We start from the raw sequence: 23,255 nt of genomic DNA on the forward strand, positions 1-23,255 counted from the left end.
AGGCATTTGGGTGACTAACACTCACTCATGACACAAAGCAGTTCATGCAGACATGTAGCTTTTGTGCCCAGAGTAAAAATACACATCAAGCTCCCATGGGTTTACTGCTTCCACTGCCTACTCCTCCCGGGCCTTGGCATACCCTTTCTATGGATTTCATTGTAGAGAGATCGGGGAAATACTGTAGCTTTAGTCATAGTGGATCTGTTAATCAAAATGGCTCATTTTACTCCCTTACATGGTTTATCAAATTCCAAGGCACTTGCAGATACATTTATTCAAACAACTGCATGGTTACATGGCCTTCCATCTATTATTGTTTCTGATCAAGGCTCGCAATTTGTCTAGAAATTCTCGAAGACATTGCGTGAGACATTACAAATTGATGTTCGTCTCTCCTCTGGATATCATCCTCAAACAGATGGCCAGAGGGAGAGAGTAAACCAATGTTTAGAGCAATATTTCAGGTGTTAAATTGCTTGAAGGATTGGGATATGATTCTCTGGGTAGGGGAGTTAGCTTATAATAATGCAATGCATAGCTCCACAAAAACCTCACCCTTTCAATGCAATTATGGTTTTCATCCTCGGTTCAATATACTTCCATCCTTAGCTGTTTCTAAAGTACCAGAAGTACAAGACTATGTTGAAAAGATAAAAGAACCACAACAGACAACGCAAAACAATTTAGAACAAGCAAAGGCTGTATACAAAAGGAATGCAGATCAACACCGCAGATCTAGCCCTGAATACCACATTGGGGAAGAGGTGTGGCTGTCAACTCGATATCTAAACCTGAAAGGGCCTCGCAAATTTTAACCACAACTCATTGGTCCTTACAAAATAATCAAAAAGATTAATAGCGCTACCATGAAATTAGATTTACCCACCAATATGCAAATGCATCCAGTATTCCATGTGTCATTATTTAAACCAGTTGCATTGGGGACTATGATACCACCAAAACTTCCAGCCATTATGGTCAATGGTGAGCCCAAATTCGAAGTGGAGGCGATTTTGGATTACAAAAGAATTTAAAGCAGACTTTATTACTTGATTAACTGGAAAGGATATGGTCCGGAGGATAGAACATAGGAACCTGGTGGGCATGTTCATGCTGCTCGTTGGCTTCGTCTCTTTCACCGCCAACACCCTGACAAGCCCAAGCCTGCAGGGAATGCTACTGGGGGGGGTGTACTGTTGAACCTGCCTGAATGCAGACCCAGATTACTGCAGGCTCTTAAGGGGAGGACCGCATAGTTTTTAAGACTACACGCTGCCTTGCAGGAAGTTGCTCAACGTTAGTGACTTCCTGTGTTCTTCGAAAAAACCTACCTGGTGAGGCATTTGGTTGTAATCTCACCCCTGGTGTTCCCTGTGCTCCCGTATCAGGATCTCATTGCGGTTCCGCCGCCGCCCGTTTTGGTGAAGTCTTACAGTGCGTGACCTGTCCTGGGATGGACTCCTGTCTTCCTTAATCTTGTGCTGAAAAGTTACCAAAAGAAAAGGACAATGAGGAGAAATTCTGAAATTTCTTCAGGGTAACGTGTCATGTGCACTCCATGAATTGTAAGAAAACTTACCTGTTTGTGGTGTGGGAATAACACTGCATTTTTGTGTATTTCGCTGCCTGTAAAAGAAAAAAGAAACAAGGACATATATTATTTGATACAATTCTGGGGAGAATGAAAGTTGTTGATGTCTTATTTTCTGGTTACATTTGCTATTCATATTGTTCATTTGCACGAAAAGGTTGAGATTATATTTATCTGAACATTATTTAAGGCATGAAGGAATGCCTAAAAAATGTACAGATATATCAATCCATGTGCTGTACCTGCAAGTTCCAAGGAAAACACATCTCTGAAGCTGTACAGTGTGTAGAATAGGTGAGACATTATGCAGCATTATACATATATATCACTACCAGTTACTGGAAATGAGGAACTGTAATATGTTCTTTTCTTTAGTAGCTAGGACGATTATGATGTCTATCAACAAGAGGATAGCCAATTAAGATCAGACGGAAGAGAGAATAGTCAGGTATAGTTTCTACAAGTTCGTCTTTGAGTTGGATGTGGGAAAAAGGCGATATTTTCCAGCACTAAAAAAATAGTATTTATTTGACTACAGGAGGAGAGAGAAGGGACTTAAAGGTGCTACAGAAAAAGAACGCATCCCCTCTTCCGGGACCGGCCGGACAGGCTTTGCATAGACTCTCTGCTTGACCTGGAGGGTGGGAGCATTCTTCGTGACCGACCATTTCACTCCTGCGGAAAAACACACTAGGGGAGATCCGGACACTCTGGGAGCACCCCCAAAATCTGGAACTCCATCCCTTTTATACCAACCTGAAGAAAGAAATTGAAATTCTACTTCTCCAACATCAATTCAAACCGTGATCTGACTCTGTTTAGCTGATATCTGGGAGATGATGTGGCGTTATGGCCAGAGATGCCGACCTAGGAACTGGGCAATCAGGGTCGAGTCTCAGCGTCGGTTCGACTGGCATCGTGTCATTCTGTGCAAACAGCCTCGGATTGGTAACGCGGGCATTCGGGCAATGCCCGAGGGGCCGGTGTCCGAGTTCCAGCTTTGGGCTGTTTTTTTTAGCAGTCTGGGGCCGATTTGGGCAGTGTCTCTATTTTCGGAATACAGCCAGCGGCCCAGTGGGTGGCTGAGTGGCCTTTCTGCAGGCAGATGGGCGCTCATTTACCCCCCCCCCTCGCGCCACCAACACCACCGCCCCCCCACCCCCTCGTTTAGCAACAGGCAGAGGTGTCGCTCCCTTTGTCTCACTGGCCGGCCCATTAATGTGTGCACATACTGAGCGGGGCAGGGGGCCTCAGTAGAAGTAGCCTCACTTGTTTTCAGGTGTGTTTTACTAGTGTAAACTAATGCGTGCATTTTTTTTATCTCTCCCTCCTTCTTTTTAATGCAATTACACTGAAGCAATGACTTGACGAAAGGCATTATGCAAATGGGGGCCGATTTTTTTTTGTGTGCCCGGGTCGATTTTCAATCCCAATCCGACCCTGTGTGCAAATCACTTAATCTCAAGTGCCTAAAAGCAGGAATGTGGCCTTGTGTAACGTAAATGGTGCTCTTATACCTTCGGATCGGGCTAAAACGGATAAACGATATTTTAGGGGCCCAGTCAGGGCCGGCTCTAGGGCGGTGCAATCGGTGCCACAGCACCGGGTGCTGAATTGGGGCGGGGGCGTCACATCTATCGTTTTGAAAGCACTTGATGCCATGTTTCTTGTTCCAGCAATTTTCACGCATCAATAAAAATGTCAGGATAACTCCGGTGATTAATGCTCTTCCTGGAGAGAGACCGGAGATTTGTCTGATAGTGGACGTTTTGACTCATCCTAGTGCAGAGGGTTAACATGCCTGCTGCAAAGCAGGTGTGCCAATCAGATCAAAGAGTGCATATACTATAACAGCTACACGTTCTTTGGCCCAGTCTTTCCTTATCATAAAATTGGAAAAAGAGCTGCATGCAAACTGCAAGGAATATATTTCAGCTACAAGTTTTTTTGCCCAGCCTTTCCTTATGGTAATATTGCAAAAAGGGTTCATTTAGGAAGAAATCCATTCTTATTATTAAAGAAAACCCCTAACAATGGTGTTACATTTTAAATTCAGAATTTGTGCTTTTCCAGACCAAGGACTCTTAAACTATACTGCCTACCAGTTTGGATGACATGTGACTCCTATACCTTGTAGGCCTGTGTCTTATGTAACATTTCCTATTCACTGATTTAGACACCTATGATTGTCTCCGTGCAATGTATGTGTGATGTAAAGTGTTCTGACACCTTAAACTGGTATGAGTGGCGCTATAAAACTAAATGAATCTAAGAGACAGGGGTTATGGAGACTTGGGGCGGCATTGTCAAAAGGTGGTAGTGAGGGAATCCGTGGGGGTGGGGGGGGCGGGGCGGGGCGCCACCAAACATTGTCGCACAGGGCGCCACCAGAACTAAAGCCGGCCCTGTGCCCTGTTTATGGGGCCTGATCCCTCTTTTCGCAGAGGACTAAATATTCAGGCAGTTTTTTTTGCTTCATGTAATACCCAAATCCAAACCCCTCTGATGGATCGGCACTTTAGACTTTGGTAAAGGCTTGTGTCCCCCTACCCCCACCCCAACCTACGTTGCGATTCCCTCCCAATGGCTACATTCTATATTTAGTCTCCCGATGTTTATTCTTTATTACCAGCAACTAAAGTCACTGTATGTCAAGTGTTGTGCTGCCCTGATGGGTCTGGTTCGTGCCAAAAAAACTGCACATGAATAAGAGTAGAAATAAAGGGCGCCGGGCCTGGAATGGTGGAGAACACACAGGACCAGTTCAGTCTGTTTCCCAGACCTCAATCCTGTGTTTCTGTTGTTACTGGATGTGTTCGGCGCCAGTTGAAAGTTGTAGTCGGGAGGGATGGCGCTTGACTCTTGACCCTTAGCTGCACGTTATTAATCAGGCAATAATAAAACTGTGATTGTAGAATGTACCCCGCGAAGGTTATTCATCAGTGCATAACGCGACGACAATATAATACATCCACTGCCCTTAGGTAGTTATTAACCAGACTTTAACTAACTCTGACTACAGTTTGCACTCTATGGCCTCTGCTAGTTATTAATCAGAGAACATTCCCATGGCACCGCGATGCACCAGCGCCCTCTGCTGGTTATTATTAAGCTTCGAACGCCATGACTATCCAGGTCAGCCCCTTAGAACTGTTTAAGACCAGAATGTAAAGCGGACGCTATCCCATGCCGTAAGTAACATGCTGACTTGTAATTTTTCCTCATGTTTCTCTACTGTTCCGATTGTGAAGCGCTCTGACACCTTCGGGTAAAGTCCGCGCTATATAAAAACGCATAAAATAAATAAAATAAACTTAAAAAAAGAAAAACTGACTGTATAACGTACTTAGCGCCCTCCGATGGTTAGTACTTAGAATGCAACACTGCACCTATTCAAAACACATAGGACCAGATTAATTGAGCGATTACTTTTTTTCAGATCGATTCTGATTTTACAAATCTACCTAAGTGTTGCTGCACAAACTCACTATTCAGGGTTGTTTGCAGCTCAGTCTTCCCCATAACTATTCATGAACTAGGTCTCAAATTGCGAGTTACTAAAATTGGATGTCATTAGATCCATGGTGGCCTGCTGGGGTAAGCAGACCACCATGCCTGTGATTACATTTAAACAGTGGATGTATTTTATTGCATCCCAGTTTTCTTAAAGGAAATGCAGCTGTCTGAAAAAAAAAACACTTTTTTAACAAAGTTTGTTTACGAGCTAAAAAAAGTTTGTTTAGGAGTTGGCAATGGTCCACGGACTGCTGCCCACTCCCAAACAGACTATTTTTCTTACATTTGCAAATGTGATGGGGCCCCAGTAGCACCCTTTCCCATTTGGTTACCATCTATAGTCTTTGAGAAGTCAGTAACCTACCAATGATTTGCAACCAGGACTGCGTTCATAAACCACCATACATAGCATTCTGAATAACAATCTGGAAGGGATCCCCTAAACATGCCACTTCCAAATTCGTTATCCATTTTTAAACTAACTTTTTGATTCTGCAAGCTCAATATGTAAAGGGATAAGGGAAGTTAAAGGAATAAAAGGCATCTCTATTAATAACTTTAAACAACAGAGAACGGAAGAAATAGAACGGAAATATGTGCAAGATACTCCCCTGCAGATCTCTATAAAAGATGGCGTTCAGCGAATTTCGGAAGGATCGGACTTATGGCAAAAACCGTATCTGGATGAAAATTCCTGGACTTGAATTGCGGGTTCTTTAAACAGGAATAAGCTGGGCAAAGATCTGAAATTACCTTTTTAGTGCTAGGCATGTTATTACGTCATGGAACATCGCGGGAAAGACAACTGAAAAATTGCATTTTATTCTGGAACACCCACCGTCTATAATGTTACTCCAAGAAACATGGTCAACAACAACTTTTGCGCAAAAGGATTATTTGGTGTTTGCAAAAGCAGCAGAGGCTTCCAGAAGAGGTCACGCAAAAGGAGGCCTAGCAATCCTATTGAGAGAAGAGATTGACTGGGACCCGGAGGAAATCGACCTATCACTCCCAAATGTTCAATGCATCAGCATTAAGTGTCGGAAAGAAAGATTGGAATCTTCATCTGAACTCTTACTTTTTAACATATATTTTCCACCAGGAACCTCAAAAGATCAAACCCTTATTAAAGCATTCAAGGAAATCGAATCAATATTAGAAGTATGGGGATTCCCTATGATGATAATGGCTGGAGACTTCAATGGGAAGGGCTCAAATTCACTAATATATAGCAGGGGAAATCTCCACATGAAGAAGCCTGCCAGATTCCAACTCCTGTTTTTCCTGATGAATTAAAAGCAGATAAAAGGGGGAAAATGTTGCTGTCATCCATTCAAGCAATTAATGGCGTAATAATTAATGGGAGAAAAGAGGGCGATATTCCAGCGGCATTTACCAGATTGGCCCCAACTAAGTCTTCTATCATAGACTATTTCATCTGCAGCCTAAACTTATTCTCAAAGGTTCAATTGATTTCTACTAGACATTCACTTGAAAGCGATCATGCATTACTTACTGTGGAAGTTGAAATTCATACCCAGCTCCCCATTAGGTGGTCACTCCATTCCTATGAAGGCGAGGCAGTCTTAAATCAGAAAACAGGAAGGGTCCATTGGAATTCTAAAGCTATTAGTAACACAAATCCTATGATCTCACAAGAATTGCTAACATCACTAAGCAATACCGGTAATCCAATAAATAGATTCAAGGTAACCGTGTAGACGGTAGTCGCCTCTCTCCAAGATAGTATTTCTAGACGGGAATGTGTTAAAACATGCCAGATAGGAAAAACTCTGGAGAACAATATTTCTCGACAATTAAATAAATTGACTAGAATGCAATTTCGTTCTTTTAGCGTCTATAGACAAGGAGAAATAAGGAAACTGAAAAAACAACTCCAACGGAAAAAGGCGAGAGAAAGACAAGCTCTGAGAGATTGTGTCTGGGTAGACATTCAACAAGCAGTAAAGCACAATAATAATAAAGCATTCTGGAAAATAATCTCTGCGCAGATGGGGATTCAAAAATCGGTTAAAGCAACTCCTGTATCATCATCAGATTGGGAAAAGTATATTTTAAGGCTTTATAAATCCAACTATCAAGACCTTTTATCCCCCGGACTGGATCAGGCATCAATGAAACTCCCCAAACAAAAGACAATGGAAATCTCAGCTGTTCAGATCTCTACTTTGATTTCATCTGCCAGGTCTACAGCGGCAAGGGGCCCAATTAAGATTCCTATCAAAGTTTTACAAAAAAACTCTGACGACTTGGGAACATTTTTAGCCCCTCTTTTTCAATATTGCCTGGAAAGTGGTGAAATTCCTGAATCTTGGCGAGGGAGCGTGGTCGTACCCCTTTTAAAAAAAGGCGTCAGAACAAACCCTGCAAACTATAGACAAATAGCTCTCCTAGACGCTTCCGGCAAGATCTTTGCTGCTTGTATTTTGGAACACTTAAAAGACTGGGCTTTTTCCAAGAAAGTAATTCCTATGTATCAGGCTGGGTTTCGCTCAAAGCATTCTACATTGGACAATATTGCTGTGTTCCAAACTGTGCTAGATAAGTTTGTGAAGTCAAATGGCCAAATTTTATATTGTGCTTTTATCGACTTTTCGACTGCGTTCAATAGTGTAGACCGTCCAACACTATGGAGAAAATTGGCTAAATTAGGGATACCCAAAGATATCTTAACAATAATAATCACCCTACATACATCTACAGGGTGCAGAGTTCAAATGGGGGTGAAAAAGGCCTAACCAAACCCATCCCTTTGAAGAATGGGCTAAAACAAGGATGCTTACTAGCTCCTTTATTATTTTCTATTTATATCAGTGATCTCCCAAGGCATCTCTCTCAAAGAAATCATTTTCCTCCAAAATTAGCTCAAGTAGATATACTGTGTTTAATGTACGCAGATGATATCGAAATTCTTGACCAGACCCCGATCTACAAAGATCTTTGAATGAACTAAATCTCTATGCAACCGAAAACTTCCTGATGCCAGATCTCAATAAAAGTAAAGTACTCTCCTTTAGGGGCAGAAGGAAGCCTTCGCTTTATACTTGGTCTCTAGGAGACAAGCCAATAGAGACCGTAAATGAGTACGTATATCTGGGTCGAACATTCACTTCCAACCTCCTAGATAAAGCCCACCTTTGCCACCTGTACCGGAAGGCAGATTCCCATGTTGGGGCTCTACAGAGATTGTATCTTTCCACAGGAAACAGACACTTTAATTCAATGCTGGAAGTCTATAATATGAAAATCCCCCCGATTTTATCATATGCCATGGAATATTCTCAAATTAAAACATGGCAATTGTTAAAAGTAAAAGTTATAAAAGTGCCACAGTTGGTCCCAGTTCAAGCCCTTTGTCTTGAGCTATCGGTTACGGGAATTTTTGCCAAAGTAATTTGTAATATTATTAGGTGGACATACAATCTGCTACATGCAGCCCCAGACACCTTAAGACATTTGTTAAAATTTGAGTTTTTTAGAGAGGAAGCGTCTGGGTACACCTTTAATAAGAATATGGTTAAAGCCTTGGAGGTCTCACAATGCACGGTTGCAATTTTACAGGAGTGGACTCCAGCACATCTGAAACTGTTTTTAAAACATTTGCCCCCTAGAATTAGTTTTGAATCTGATAAAGATCCCTGTTGTCAATTGAAGCACTATAAATGGTTTGCTGAACAAAAGGAATTTAAAACTTCTGTCCCTTACTTGCTTTTTCAATTAGAGCATGGTGTAAGGCGGTGTACTTTAATTTTACGTCTGGGCATACTCCCTTTAGCCACTTTCTGGCTATGTGAACTTTGTAAATGTGGGCAACAGGATTTGCTCCACGTTCTATTAATCTGTCCTAATGAGAGCATAGTTAAGGCCCGCCGACGTTACATAATCCTAATTCAACTAAAGTATAACGTTTTCTCTGATCAAGATTTGATTACATTGTGTAACTCTCCGGTTAATGAATATGTTTGTCATAAACTGTTTAAGTTTCTAAAAAGCTTCTTGAAGCTGTTTTAAACAAGAAGTACAATCCAAAGATTTTATTCTATTCTATCAAATTCACTCTAATGTTGTCTGAGTTGGTGGCTGAACATCACCACTGTACCATCTTGTAGTGAGCCTAAAAAAAGCTAAAGTGTTTTAGCTAAGCATTTTTATGAGTATTTGAAATTATTTTAATTTTGTATTTGTTGATCTCAGTTGAGGTCTGGATAAAATAAAGTTTTACTTACTTACTGATTCTGCAAGCACTTATCTAATTGCAAAATGGGTTTAGAGCATACTAGAAAGTCATTCAGTGGTCGCAAACCTTGTGATTTAGCGAATCTCAGGGTTAGCGACTGCTAAATGGCTTCATAAATCTGGCCCCTACTACCTTCTGGTGGTAGTCAATAATCCTGCAATGCTGTGATTATACAAACCACCCCAGAGCCCTCTTCTGGCTATAAATCAGAATGTGACACTGTCGCTAGACTGTGCACTCAGGGCCCAATTTACAAGCCCCTTATGTCACCGCTGCATCACTTTTTCTTGATGCAGTGGTGGTGCAATCAGTGCGCCACACTGTGCCATATCCACAGTCTGACACATTGGGTTCAGTGCATCAGTTTGTAGAGCCCTGCGTCACATTGTACCGGCGCCAGGTATAATGTGTGCAGGATAGGCGTTCTCATGCAAAAAAGCCACGTCGAACTGGTGCGGTGAAATTTTCAACATTTTACTGCATCACTCTACGACTTCCCTGCATCAAAATTCTTACACCATCTCAAACCAGGCTTAAGGAATGACGCAGGGCTTTTACAATGGGGCTTGCATATGTGTTCTGATGCATTGCTGGAGTTGCATCAGTTTTCCAACCAACTCCAGCAACGTGTCACTTTTGCGTCAACAGATGAGTCAGTATTTCTGACGCATCTGTTAATACTTGTGCCATGGAGCCCTGTATTGTAAATACAGGGTAATCCATGGTTTCACAAGGACATTTGGCGCAGGCGCAAGGAAACTGAAGCATCCATGCTGATGCGTCAGTTTCTTGTAAATGAAGCCCTCAGTGCCCACTCCTAATTATTAATTAGAATATCACAGTGTGACTCTAATACATACCCAATGTCTTCTGTGTCTTATTATTAATCACAATGTGGATCATTACATGTCAGGTACAATAGTATCTCTGGGTTGGATACCGCTTAGCCCGATCACAAGTGGCCTGATAGTTCTTGTACCTGGGATTATCGAATGCAGCAACACTAGGCCTGATTTTACTTGGTGAAAACTCCAGGCTGGTAAAACTGAGTGGAGGTCAGGCGGGGCTGCAGTCACAATTGTAAACTGGCCCCTGACTGGTCACCTTCCTGAACAAGGGGGAGAGTCTATTACTCCACCTCCGGCAGTCTATAACCTGCCCTATCCCTCACAACCTCCCCACCCCAACTCTCATGTGGAACCCGCTTATGCTCCCCCCACCCGTTAACCACCGGCTCAGAGAAACTTGCAAATAGGAGTGGAATTGTCCATTAATTGCACAAAAACTGGTAATTGCACAGTGCAAAGGCGCAATTATTGGCTGGAATTGGTGATTCCAGACCCAGTAATTTCAGCACCACTGCAACATGCCGGTAATTGAGGTCAGTACAATGATGTGACTAAAAAACGCAAGCAGTATCCTTTACAGCTTCCACATCAGAATGCAACACTGTGACTATAGTGACCCCTGATGTGCCTATTCAGTGTGAAACATTCTATTCAACGCACCCCACCCCACCTGCTAGTTATTAATCAGCACGTAAAACTATGATGACTATGAGGTTGTAATGCTGGTTACTAATAGGGGTGAGGTAAGTTTGAAACTTTGCTAAAACAATTTTGGCAAAGTCAGTGCATTTGTTCGAAAATAGGGTGTGTGCGCATCAAACCACTCACACTGTTCTGACACCAGTGTTGTTCTGTATACTTTTTCAATGGTGGACCAGCTCCATGTTTCTGCTGATCTCTAGTACTATAGTTGAGTACCGGGCGGGAAAGTTTAAACTGGGCGGGAAAGTTTCACCAACCATCGCCCTCCTAGATAGGTTTATCGATGGACTATCAGGCTCGGGTGTTGTGGTTATAGTGGGTGAATTTAACTGCACCTTCGAGCCTCTGTGATTGGACGATGGCAGCCTCAGTATGGAGGAGGATCAAACTTGGGGGATACCGTCCCTTCCGTTGACACCAGTTAACAAATGGTCTGAGGCTGCGCTCCAATTGAAAAGCCTATCTTTAGGCAGGGGGATTAGAGCTACCAATGGGAGAACTCCCTCAAACTTGGAAGGTTGTGCCACATTTTCTAATGGGATCAGGAGCAGGATCGATTATATATTTATACGTTTAAAGCTCTGGTCTAGATTAGTGGATATGGTGGTACTCCACAGACCGGAGAGTGACCATGACCCCTTACTACTGACCCTAAATAGGATTGGTTTAATCCTCCTACTCCTGATATTGCCTCTACAATAGGAGAGGTTACTAGGTCCCTAGACCGCCGCCGGTTAAAATGGGCAGTGGTCTTAGAGGACGAAGATCTTTTAAAGCAGATTAGGTCAACCACGGAAGTGACTGTAGCACTGATGGGGTTGCTAGCGACAAATGGCAATGGTCCCCTGGACCTCATGAAGGCCCATGAGGATCATTATGCCAAATTAAAGCTACTACTTACAAAAGCCAAGAAGCCGCACAAGCCCCTCTTAAAAAAATCGGCGAAGTGGTATAATGAGGAATGTGGAGCTGCGTTCCGGCATCTCTCAAATGTAATTAGGCTGGAAGTCCCCCTAGATGTGAAATTAGCAAGGGCAAATTACAAGAAAGCCCAAATAAAAGTGAAAAAAGATTTTGACGAAGATAGATGGGCTAGCCTAGCTAACGCCAGCAACGGGAAGAACTGGATTAAATTCTGGCAACTGGTTAAATGGGGTAATAGTACAACTGGAACTTTACCAGTCAATAATGTTCCTCCAGAACTCTGGGTCCAACATTTCCAAGGCCAATTTGCTTGCCCTCACAGTACATGTACTAAGTACCCTGAGGTTAATCCTGAGGCAGTTTTACTATTAAGTAAAGAGGAGATCGATAGAGTGCTAGACGGGGTTCCTGCAGGGAGGGCTCCTGGCCCAGATTGCATCCCGGCCGACCTTTACAAAAAGGATAGGAAGATCTGGATCGAATATATTTTTATCAGCGTAAATGCTATAGCCAATGGCGCGCCAATACCTGAAACCTGGCGTGGGGCAGAAATTATCCCCATATATAAAAAGGGAGACCGTGCCAGTCCCAGCAACTATAGGCCAATAAGCCTAATAGATACTTTACAAAAAATAGTTGCAAGACTTGTGCTAACCAGAGTTAATGAATGGATTATAGACCAGGATGTTTCATCTACCTATCAAGTGGGGTTTAGACCCCACGTCAGCACCATTGACCACGTTTTTAGATTTACGATGATTTATTGGTCCACAGTGATTTTAGCAGGGGGGACACTTTATGCAGCATTTGTTGATTTAAAATCAGTATTTGATTTAGTACCCCGTCGCAAGCTGTGGGATTCGCTAAAGGCGGATGGGATCCCTAAAGAAATTCTTGGCTTCATTATTAAACTGCATGAGGCAAATTATGCTCAAGTCAGATGGGGGCAGCAGGGTGAATTAACCAATTCCTTTCCAGTTAATAAGGGTGTGCGGCAAGGGTGTGTCCTTGCCCCCACCCTATTTTCACTATTTATAAATAAGGTTATTACATACTACTCCAGTTTCCCAACCGATGCACCACTTCTGGCCGGTCAAAGGGTACCATTATTAATGTTTGCAGACAACACGTTAATTCTATCTAAAACTCAGTCTGGTCTGCAACGTGCCCTTGATCAATTTGTAGTCTTTTGCAACGACCATGAACTCGTGGTAAACACGGACAAAACCAAGTTCATGGTATTACATAGGCATAAAGTGTCAAGGGTAGGGTATTAATGGATAATGTACCACTGGAACAGACCGACATCTTTACCTATCTAGGGGTAACCATGGGTAGGAAGATGAATTGGGTTTCCCAGTTAGATATCCTAGTTCTAAGGGATAACCAGCTGGCTGGAGCCCCACTAAAGGAACATCGATTGTCCCCCACAAAACCTATAGGGCCGGCAATAGACATTCATAATGGGAAAATTAAAGCTTCCATTATTTATGGCGCTGAACTTTGGGGGTTCGAAAATCTTTTACCACTAGTACAAGCACAAAAGATGTTCCTGAGATCCCTGACCTCCCTCCCACAATCTACACCATGAAGCCTTTGCTTCTAGACCGTGGCTGTATTCCTCTTGACGAGGTGGCAGGTTTTAGACCTCTAGCTTATTGGAGGAGGCTTTAGACCACCCCTGACCTGGCACCGTATGCGAGAGTAGTAATGCACATCAGGAGTGCTGATCTATCTTCTAAAATCAAATGGCTGCAGAAGATCAAGTATAATTTGAAGGAAATGGGGCTTGGTCAATTGTGGGATGATCCAATAAGAAACATTTTTTCCCAATAAAAATGATTTTAAATTGCTCTATTTGGATATGATCACTAGAAAGACCCTGTCAGCGGTGGGCAGTACCTCGCTTACAGGTATCTTCTTAGATCACAAGTTTGCATCAAAAGCAGAACCATGCTGGAATTTGATCACAAAACATAGTGATAGGAAATTATATCATCAATTCCGAGTGGGTTCCCTTCCCCTAAGATCTTTTGTTGCCAAATGGAAAAAGCCCATAAATGTCAATTGCCCTTTCTGCCATATTTGGGAAGAGTCAATAACTCATGTACTCTTCGTGTGTCCGGCTTATAAAGTCCCCCGTTATAGATGGCTTAAGCCATTGTGTTCCAACTTTGGCACAAGATCTTGTATGACGGCCATGCGTATCCTGATAATGAACACGCCTGCAGACATTGTTATTGCCACTGCGAAATTCTTAAGTTGGTCCTGGGCACTGAGGAGGAAAAAATTGGAGATCGATGAGGAATTAAATACAGCGCGTGAGTGACCCTTTGCAATTTGGTCTTGCTCCAGAGACTAAATGTAGGAAAATATTATATTTGACAAATTTTATTTATTTTAACTATTACTGATTAGTTAGGATTTCGATATTGTGGTTTTAATTTTGTATTAAATGTATGTTTTTAGGGTCTCACCATTTTTTATTGACACTTTTATGTATGTACTGTGTCTTTTATGATTGCAAACTATCGAATAAAGACTAACTGAACTGAATTGAACTGAGTACTAAATTCAACTACATTTTAGTGGTACACTTAAGGCAATCTGGTCCGACTAGCTTCCTCGCCAGACTCTCAGGAGGGGGGTTGGTGGAAGTATTGGTGATAGTTCAGGGTACTGGATTTTTTACAACAGCCTGGTACTCTTGGTAAAATCTCTTCAATATTCACTTACACGAAAGTCAGTCAACGTGGATGTGAACTTCATAAGCCACGTATAGTTTCCCCAGGCAGCTTCCTTATTGTTTCCCACATATTTTGCATTTGATGACATTGGATGTAGAATACACATCTCCCCAGCTTTGACCAGCTCATTCCTATCTGCCGTCTGTCTCTGAGTGGAAAGTCTGGGACTAATCCAATGCCTTTGTTGGCTGTCCTCTTGAAATTCATAGGAGGTCAATCTCCTAACTGCTGAGCCGTGACCCACTAGCTCCTCTCAAATTGTGTAACTTCTGTGCTTCTGGATCTAATACTTGGGGGTCGATTCCGATTCGGGAAAAAGCGCTCCGAATTGCGGTTCGGAGCGTTTTTCCCCGTACGAGTCGTACCCGTAGGCGTCCCCGTACGAATCAGCAAGTACGATCACAATCTAAAGCGTCACTCCGTACGGGTTGTAAAAAAGCCGTACGAATCGAAAGTCCATACGAATTGCAGTCGGCTGACGCACGACGCAACGTCCGAACGTAAAAAGAGCGCGTCTCCCGGCCCAGGAAGTACGATCCGTGTAGAACACACTCCGTACGGCTCTTTTTCTACGAGAGCTCAAAACTACCGTAAAACCACACTCGGCACGAACCGCACCCCGGTACGCGACAAGCAGGACATGAACGCCATCGTCCGTCTCATCCCTATTCTGTACGGCCACCACCTCGTACTGAGAAACCGAAGACGGCGCAGAAGGTGAGTACAACGAAGTCCAACATACCTGTACGTGTTGCCACACGCGCACATCTCCATTGCATGACTGTAATCTCTGGGTACGTTGGTCCACACACTCCCGCACTTCACCAGTGTAATACGGAGACGTGCCGCACCTACGTCATCGAAGTACGTCACCGCACTTCACCAGTGTAATACGTGCTGCATGTACGCCATCCAGCTGGGGTACGGTACGTCAACGACCTCGGGGTATGGTACATCACCGCACAACACCAGTGCAATACGGAAACGTGCCGCACCTACGTCATCGAAGTACGTCACCGCACTTCACCAGTGTAATACGTGCTGCATGTACGCCATCCAGCTGGGGTACGGTACGTCAACGACCTCGGGGTACGGTACGTCACCGCACAACACCAGTGCAATACGGAGACGTGCTGCACCTACGTCATCGAAGTACGTCACCGGACTTGACCAGTGTAATACGTGCAGCATGTACGCCATCCAGCTGGGGTACGGTACGTCAACGACCTCGGGGTATGGTACATCACCGCACAACACCAGTGCAATACGGAGACGTGCCGCACCTACGTCATCGAAGTACGTCACCGCACCTCACTAGTGTAATACGTGCAGCATGTACGCCATCCAGCTGGGGTACGGTACGTCAACGACCTCGGGGTACGGTACGTCACCGCACAACAACAGTGCAATAAGGAGAATTGCCGCACCTACGTCATCGAAGTACGTCACCGCACTTCACCAGTGTAATACGTGCTGCATGTACGCCATCCAGCTGGGGTATGGTACGTCAACGACCTCGGGGTACGGTACGGCACCGCACAATACCAGTGCAATACGGAGACGTGCCGCACCTACGTCATCGAAGTACGTCACCGCACTTCACCAGTGTAATACGTGCTGCACGACGCAACGTCCGAACGTAAAAAGAGCGCGTCTCCCGGCCCAGGAAGTACGATCCGTGTAGAACACACTCCGTACGGCTCTTTTTCTACGAGAGCTCAAAACTACCGTAAAACCACACTCGGCACGAACCGCACCCCGGTACGCGACAAGCAGGACATGAACGCCATCGTCCGTCTCATCCCTATTCTGTACGGCCACCACCTCGTACTGAGAAACCGAAGACGGCGCAGAAGGTGAGTACAACGAAGTCCAACATACCTGTACGTGTTGCCACACGCGCACATCTCCATTGCATGACTGTAATCTCTGGGTACGTTGGTCCACACACTCCCGCACTTCACCAGTGTAATACGGAGACGTGCCGCACCTACGTCATCGAAGTACGTCACCGCACTTCACCAGTGTAATACGTGCTGCATGTACGCCATCCAGCTGGGGTACGGTACGTCAACGACCTCGGGGTACGGTACGTCACCGCACAACACCAGTGCAATACGGAAACGTGCCGCACCTACGTCATCGAAGTACGTCACCGCACTTCACCAGTGTAATACGTGCTGCATGTACGCCATCCAGCTGGGGTACGGTACGTCAACGACCTCGGGGTACGGTACGTCACCGCACAACACCAGTGCAATACGGAGACGTGCTGCACCTACGTCATCGAAGTACGTCACCGGACTTGACCAGTGTAATACGTGCAGCATGTACGCCATCCAGCTGGGGTACGGTACGTCAACGACCTCGGGGTATGGTACATCACCGCACAACACCAGTGCAATACGGAGACGTGCCGCACCTACGTCATCGAAGTACGTCACCGCACCTCACTAGTGTAATACGTGCAGCATGTACGCCATCCAGCTGGGGTACGGTACGTCAACGACCTCGGGGTACGGTACGTCACCGCACAACAACAGTGCAATAAGGAGAATTGCCGCACCTACGTCATCGAAGTACGTCACCGCACTTCACCAGTGTAATACGTGCTGCATGTACGCCATCCAGCTGGGGTATGGTACGTCAACGACCTCGGGGTACGGTACGGCACCGCACAATACCAGTGCAATACGGAGACGTGCCGCACCTACGTCATCGAAGTACGTCACCGCACTTCACCAGTGTAATACGTGCTGCATGTACGCCATCCAGCTGGGGTACGGTACGTCAACGACCTCGGGGTACGGTACGGCACCGCACAACACCAATGCAATAGACGTGTGGGACATAAGTCTGCTATGTCATTGTAAGTGTAAGTATCAGAGTGTGTGTGTGGACAACACCCCCACCAGTGCCCACCAGTGCCCACCAGTGCCCAGCATCAGAGTGTGTGTGTGGCTGAGACCCCCACCACTGCCCACCACTGCCCACCAGTGCCCAGCATCAGAGTGTGTGTGTGGCTGAGACCCCCAACAGTGCCCACCAGTGCCCAGCATCAGAGTGTGTGTGTGGACAACACCCCCACCAGTGCCCACCAGTGCCCAGCATCAGAGTGTGTGTGTTACTGAGACCCCCAACAGTGCCCACCAGTGCCCAGCATCAGAGTGTGTGTGTGGACAACACCCCCACCAGTGCCCACCAGTGCCCAGCATCAGAGTGTGTGTGTGGCTGAGACCCCCAACAGTGCCCACCAGTGCCCAGCATCAGAGTGTGTGTGTGGACAACACCCCCACCAGTGCCCACCAGTGCCCAGCATCAGAGTGTGTGTGTGGACAACACCCCCACCAGTGCCCACCAGTGCCCACCAGTGCCCAGCATCAGAGTGTGTGTGTGGACAACACCCCCACCAGTGCCCACCAGTGCCCAGCATCAGAGTGTGTGTGTGGACAACACACCCACCAGTGCCCAGCATCAGAGTGTGTGTGTGGACAACACCCCCACCAGTGCCCACCAGTGCCCAGCATCAGAGTGTGTGTGTGGACAACACCCCCACCAGTGCCCACCAGTGCCCTGCATCAGAGTGTGTGTGTGTGGCTGAGACCCCCAACAGTGCCCATCAGTGCCCAGCATCAGAGTGTGTGTGTGGACAACACCCCCACCAGTGCCCACCAGTGCCCACCAGTGCCCAGCATCAGAGTGTGTGTGTGTGGACAACACCCCCACCAGTGCCCACCAGTGCCCACCAGTGCCCAGCATCAGAGTGTGTGTGTGGCTGAGACCCCCACCACTGCCCACCACTGCCCACCAGTGCCCAGCATCAGAGTGTGTGTGTGGCTGAGACCCCCAACAGTGCCCACCAGTGCCCAGCATCAGAGTGTGTGTGTGGACAACACCCCCACCAGTGCCCACCAGTGCCCAGCATCAGAGTGTGTGTGTGGCTGAGACCCCCAACAGTGCCCACCAGTGCCCAGCATCAGAGTGTGTGTGTGTGGACAACACCCCCACCAGTGCCCACCAGTGCCCAGCATCAGAGTGTGTGTGTGGCTGAGACCCCAACAGTGCCCACCAGTGCCCAGCATCAGAGTGTGTGTGTGGACAACACCCCCACCAGTGCCCACCAGTGCCCAGCATCAGAGTGTGTGTGTGGACAACACCCCCACCAGTGCCCACCAGTGTCCACCAGTGCCCAGCATCAGAGTGTGTGTGTGGACAACACCCCCACCAGTGCCCACCAGTGCCCAGCATCAGAGTGTGTATGTGGACAACACCCCCACCAGTGCCCACCAGTGCCCAGCATCAGAGTGTGTGTGTATAACACCCCCCCCCACTGCCCAACAGTGGCCAGCCATTACAACAAAAACCTACCATTCTTAACCACATTACCACCAGGAGATTGACACATGTCAACATACCTATATTTTAACATCACACCACCTCCCAGGCACACAGCAGTCACAGACATTTTCACACAAACTAAAGTTCAGAAAAGGAAAATAATAGCTTTATTCAGCTGGTTCAAAATAGAAAAGCAAATAAGAGTCCTCGCTCATTAAAGGCCAATGGCCAGTCCAAAGATGTCTCTGCAACAGTCTGTTCCTCCATGGGTGTGCTCACACCCAAACTTGCCTGCACATGGCGTTTAATCCGCTGTGGAAACTACGGGGGCACCATCTGTGGAATCCTCCGGCACCGCATGGACAGGAGAGGGAAGGACAGGTGGAGTGGGTGCAGGTGTAGTGGATTCATCCACACTGGTTGGGGCATCGCAGAAAGTAGCTTCAAAAACCTGGCTGCACACCTCAGCCAGTGCCGAAAAACTACCACCTGAACCCGGGGACACATTGGGGGTGGAGGTACAGGGCTGTGAGTCAGTTCTACTGGGTGTGTGGATGCTTGTGTGAGGTGTCTCCCCTCTCCCTGGGGGTGTGCCTACTTCCCCTTGAGAATGGGTGCGTGGAGCTTTGAGCTTCTTATGCTGTGTGTGTGCGCTGGGTGTGTCTGACCTGTGGCGTGTGCGTGTATGCTGTGTAGGTATGTGAGAGGCAGAGGTGGATGGCTCTGAAGGATGGGGGGGCACAGATGCTGCTGGGTGTACATAGCTGCCGTCAGTGTTGACTCCATGGCAGCCACACTCCGACGCAGATCAGACATGGCTGATGACATGCCCTCCATGAACGACACCACCTGTGTCATCAGTTGTGTATGTCCATGGAGGACAGTCAGCATGGATGTCTGACCTACTGCAATCTGCCGGAGTAGGTCCACAGTCTCAGCACTGAGGGCAGTAGGGGACACAGGGGCAGGGGCTGCGGTGCCGGGAACAAAGGAGACACGGGCTCTAGCACGGATCCTAGGGATACTAACGACTGGGAGGGTGGAGATGGTACTGGAGGAGGGGAGGGCAGCCAAAGAAGAAGATGTGACCATTGCTGCATATTCCTCCTCCTCCTGAGAGTCTGACTCGGAGTTGTCGGCATGGTAAGATGTGTCAGTCACATGTCGTCTGGCCGGCAGACTCTCCTCACCCTCCGTGCCACTGCCTCCCTCTGACTCCTCATAGCAGGTGGCACTGTCGCTGGGTCCCTCTGCCTGGTCCGCGCCAGTGTCTCCTCCAGGTTCAGATGCTGCTGCTGTGGGCAAGGAGAACAACAAAAACATATCAGTCACCTGTACACATCAGACATATAAGCTACAATACATTTTGCCTCATTTCTAAACATGGCATGCATCATGAGTCACATGACACAGAACTCTGCACAATGCAAAGTCTAGTTGTGGCCAATTGTGAGAGACACAACGCTCAATTTATAGTAGGATACAAGCAACAGGCAAGGAAAACACTAGTATGAGAGACACAATGATGATCCAGTGCCTGACAACAGGATAGCTGATTATGCATCCCAGCTCATTTTCCCACCCTGCCACCCAAACCCAGACCTGGACATGTTTGAATTGCTTACACCTTGTGCCACATGGGAAAAGTCCTGCCTGAACAGAAATGTGATGCCATCCTGGGACATGAATCAAGTGTAACATCACCTCACACTGGCATCACAGCTGTTGACACCCAAAGCCACATTGTGTGGCTGACCATCATTATTAGTTAGAAACAACATTCTACGTATTTGGCGAATATGCACACACGCACTGCCCAGTGTGAGTATGCATAAGCCCAAAATATTGCACATGTACATTGTGCACCTGTATCCAACACATGACAATTTGAAAGAGTACCATGGACCAAGGCCACTGAGGCAGACTCGTGGAGAAAACACATGTTGAGACTCAAGATCAGTGCCAAAATATGAAGAATGGCAGACACAGTGAACATGTCGTGCTACATGTAATGTACCAACAGGTGTCACATACCCACCTCCAACATGATGATGTGCAAAGGAAGATGCATACTGAGGTATTGCACCATAGGAGTACATGTGAAAAACAAACATCAGCCAAAGGGCCGGGCAAATGTGGAGTACGGCAAAAATTTTAAAGAAGCAGCTGCAGAAACTGGGACATTCTAATGCCAATGCATGGAGTGCCTGTCTGACCACACCACTCAAACTATGGGAGTGTTACCATGCCTTGGAGCACTGCAGGGAGCATGTGACACAGATGACAACAAACAGACATGTACCTACCCCCTACTTGCTGCTGTCCCTCCTGCAACTGCCTATGGAGGTCTGGGAACACCACTTCCAGGACCCGGAGCATGTGGGGGGTGAGGTGGCGGGTGCCGCCATGCCGGCGTGGAGCTTCCAGATGCAGCTGGACTCTGGCGATGCGGCGGGTCCAGCACCGGATGTCCTGCCACCTCTTCTTGATGTTTCTGAGGCCCCTCCTCACTCCTGACAGCCCTGGCGATGTCCAGCCAGATTTCACCCTTCTCATAGGTAGTTACCTGTCACAAATGTAAAGTAAAAGAGCATCAGTACACCTGGTCCATGTTCAAAATACACACATATGTGCACAAAATACTTGATGACAACAGGGCATCGTAGGCTCCACACATTTGCATCATTGTCCAGGAGTATGTGGCCTTTGAGCAAACACTGCTGCAGTACATGCCATTGAAAGGCTACAGATGACATGACGTGCACTAAACACTCTTAGAGCATGGCACTCACAGAGCAATGTATGCTACATCTGGGTGCACTGCAGCCCATGACACCCTGTCACACACCCCACTACAAGAAATAACCCTCTTGACACAACACTGTACACCCTGGCATTCACTCCCAACAACATTGCATCTATACACCATACATACACAGTGGCCATTATGTCACACACACAACAGGTGCACACTCCAAGGTATTGCACACATCACTCACCTGATCCCCTGGTCTCCCATACAGCTTGCTGTAGTTTGGCAGGAGGGCATCCAGCAGGGCCTTGTTTTCAGCATCAGTGAATGCAGGTGCCCTCTCCATGCTCAGCAAATCAGGGTCCAGAGGATTCAGAGACAGCAGCTGTGGTTACCACACCAATGTTGTGCAGGCAAGTGCCCTCCCACAGCCACATGCTGCCTTATATCTGTGCTGCAGAGGGTCTGTGAGTCCAAGGAGTAGTGTGTGATAGGCCACCATAGTAAGCATCCTATGTTCCATCCAATCACATCACACATAAGGCCATGACACACATATGCATGGTTTGAAAACTGAGCCTGAGCTGAACAACAACATTTGCAACATTGTAAACTTTTGCCCAACTGAATTTCCTAGAACACCTGTAGGAGGCTAAAAAAACTCTGTATCCATGACAACCTGGTTGTATTTTGATCAGTACACTGTTCCCCTAGATGTTGGCTATGTATTTATTCAAATACCCACACAAGTACGGTGACATTGCTATTACGTATGCAACACATCCAATGGTGTTACGAGGCGAACACACGCACGTACCATCGGGGTACGCTTGGCTCGCGTATGGCTGAAATGCAATAGGGTAACAAGGAGTACACACGCACGTACCATTGGGGTACGCTTGGCTCGCGTATGGCTGAAATGCAATAGGGAAACGAGTCCTACACACACACGTACCATTGGGGTACGCTTGGCTCGCGTATGGCTGAAATGCAATAGGGAAACGAGTCCTACACACGCACGTACCATTGGGGTACGCTTGGCTCGCGTATGGCTGAAATGCAATAGGGAAACGAGGCCTACACACGCACGTACCATTGGGGTATGCTTGGCTCGTGTATGGCTGAAATGCAATAGGGAAACGAGTCCTACACATGCACGTACCATTGGGGTACGCTTGGCTCGCGTATGGCTGAAATGCAATAGGGAAATGAGGCCTACACACGCACGTACCATTGGGGTACGCTTGGCTCGCGTATGGCTGAAATGCAAAAGGGTAACGAGGCGTACACACGCACGTACCATTGGGGTACGCTTGGCTCGCGTATGGCTGAAATGCAATAGGAAAACGAGTCCTACACACGCACGTACCATTGGGGTACGCTTGGCTTGCGTATGGCTGAAATGCAATAGGGTAACGAGGCGTACACACGCACGTACCATTGGGGTACGCTTGGCTCGCGTATGGCTGAAATGCAATAGGGTAACGAGGCGTACACACACACGTACCATTGGGGTACGCTTGGCTCGCGTATGGCTGAAATGCAATAGGGTAACGAGGCGTACACACGCACGTAC

General features: G+C 46.6%; 1 long non-coding RNA gene across 1 annotated transcript in view; it reads right to left on the reverse strand.

Moving 5' to 3' along the window:
- Positions 1 to 1,340: 1,340 nt before the first annotated feature.
- LOC144763878 (uncharacterized) overlaps positions 1,341 to 23,255 on the reverse strand; it is a 117,284-nt gene continuing 95,369 nt past the window's right edge. The window contains exons 2-3 of the long non-coding RNA XR_013596267.1: positions 1,583 to 1,629; positions 1,341 to 1,484 (exon numbers count right to left, since the gene is read on the reverse strand). This is a non-coding gene — a long non-coding RNA (uncharacterized LOC144763878). The remainder of the gene's footprint in view (positions 1,485 to 1,582; positions 1,630 to 23,255) is intronic.

The sequence above is a fragment of the Lissotriton helveticus genome, chromosome 6, assembly GCF_964261635.1.
Source record: "Lissotriton helveticus chromosome 6, aLisHel1.1, whole genome shotgun sequence".
In the NCBI taxonomy this organism is placed as follows: domain Eukaryota; kingdom Metazoa; phylum Chordata; class Amphibia; order Caudata; family Salamandridae; genus Lissotriton; species Lissotriton helveticus.